This window comes from Condylura cristata, unplaced genomic scaffold (assembly GCF_000260355.1).
Source record: "Condylura cristata isolate star-nosed mole 26May11 unplaced genomic scaffold, ConCri1.0 scaffold00017, whole genome shotgun sequence".
In the NCBI taxonomy this organism is placed as follows: domain Eukaryota; kingdom Metazoa; phylum Chordata; class Mammalia; order Eulipotyphla; family Talpidae; genus Condylura; species Condylura cristata.
Window position 1 is genome coordinate 37,508,401 of NW_004567118.1, and position 1,956 is coordinate 37,510,356.

The 1,956-nt window shown below is 52.9% G+C and overlaps 1 non-coding gene across 1 annotated transcript; it reads left to right on the forward strand.

The window, feature by feature from the left end:
- Positions 1–374: 374 nt before the first annotated feature.
- TRNAT-CGU lies at positions 375–446 on the forward strand. Its single transcript has one exon. It is a non-coding gene; the product is annotated as a tRNA-Thr (tRNA).
- The last annotated feature ends 1,510 nt before the right edge of the window (positions 447–1,956 follow it).

The following is a 1,956-nucleotide window of genomic DNA, read 5'->3' on the forward strand; positions in this document are numbered from 1 at the left end:
CCCGGGCCAAGGTCACCCGCTGGGCGCAGATGCCCCACACTCTCCGCTTCAGCCCTAATTGGTCTGCCCCCGCCTCCCCGCCCCGCGGCAGCTCGCCCCTTGGGTTTTGAGCTCCTGGAGCCCAAGGCTGTGCGCCCGGGAGGGGGTCGGCCGGCCGGCCGGGCTCTCTGGGGTCCCGGGTTCGGTCGTCACCCTAGGGCACTGCGGCCTCACCTTGGCCCTGAGCTGGCGAGCCGCAGCGGGTCGGATCTGGACCCGCGGGTCTACGGGGCGGGCGGCTGGGGCCGGGGCGGGGCCTGCGGCAGGATGTCACCCCTCTCGCGCCTGCGCCGCCTCCCTTCCACTGAGAGCTTCCACCGCTCGCTCGGCTGTCAGGCGCGGTGGCCAAGTGGTAAGGCGTCGGTCTCGTAAACCGAAGATCGCGGGTTCGAACCCCGTCCGTGCCTGAGGTCTGGTGCCCGTTGATCGTGGGGTTTGGCTGTCCCGTATGTGTTGTCTCTCCACGAAGTGGCACATTTTGCTTTTCAGCAACTGTTTAGGTGTCCCCAGCCCGTCTGCTCACCTAGGCGCAGACCAGGCCAGCGTACCATTCTCTAGGGAAAGCTGGAAACTAGGTTTTATGTTGAACCCCGAACTACTTCATTTCCTCAGAGTGGGGCTCCTCTTCCCGGTGTTATGGGGGAGGGGGGGATCGCAGGCTCCAAGGCCCTTCTTGGCCATGTGTACAGGTCTGGTCTCTACTGTCCTGAGGGTGGAGAAATTTATTTTTAAAAAATAATATAATAGTTTATTTTTACATCATTTTGTACATTTTTTTTTCCATCTCAGTTGTAATCCCCGTGGGTTTCCCATCACCGAGTCACCCGTGGAGGGTGGAGAAATTTTTAGAGAGAGCTCTTGGGTTTCTAGAGTGGTGTTTTCTGGTTTGCCTTTTCCTTTAAGGGTGAGTTATCCAAATAGGCTAGGATTTTAACGGGAGCCGCCATTCCTTTCCCCGCTCTGGTGAACTAAGTCTTTGACTCTAGCACCTGGCATTTATGATCCTTTGGCTCTGGCCTCTAGCCAGTTAATGACTCTCCCCAATATCACACCACCTCGTATGCCTCCTGTTCTTGTGTCTGTCCCTCTCTCTAATTGTGGTGCTCAGCAGTGAATGTACTACGCTAGATACAGTCTCATTAATGGAACTCAGCCTTCCTCGTTCTTCCCGTCTTTTTTTTTATTATTATTTAAAAAAGTGACCAAAATCACATTTTCTTTCTGGAACTGACTGTTGGGGGCATGCATGAATATCAGCAAAGTCTCTTTAGGAGGAATGTCTTAGGTAATCTGGGGACAAAATGTGGGTGGTAAAGAAATATATTGATCATTTTCCTAATATTTCAATAAACGAAAGGTACACTCTTGAGTTTTGAAGGCTATGACGAGCTGGGGAGTCAGTATCATCTGGAATTGTTAGAAACTCAAATTCTTGGGTTCAGGATAGAAAGGGGAAAGGTCCTCAACTACTGGTTATTATTTTGCATCCTGTCACTTAATTTGGATGGGGTGGAACTCCAAGGTTGGGCATTGAATTTCCAACAGTAGCTGAAACTGGGAGTTCACCCCACTGGTATCAGAAACAGATGCAGGTGCAGGGAGAACAGATAAGCAAAGCCAAAGTCATGAAAGTGTCAAACGAGATAAAAATACAGACGTCAGAGGAACCTCCTAACAGGAGACCCTCGGCCCTTCTCTGCCGTGGCCATCAACGGGCATTGCAGTAACCCCTTTCATGGTAGGAGTGGGTCACCATCACCTCATGATGGGATCTGTATGGACCCTTTCCCTCCGCCGTCCAGGGAGTTACCATCCATCCTCCCTGACCTGCAGGGCTAGAGCGGCAAAGGGCCCGCCCCCTGCCAGTATCCTCTTACTCAGACCTCCTTTCACTCGCTTCCTCCATCCCTACCGAGG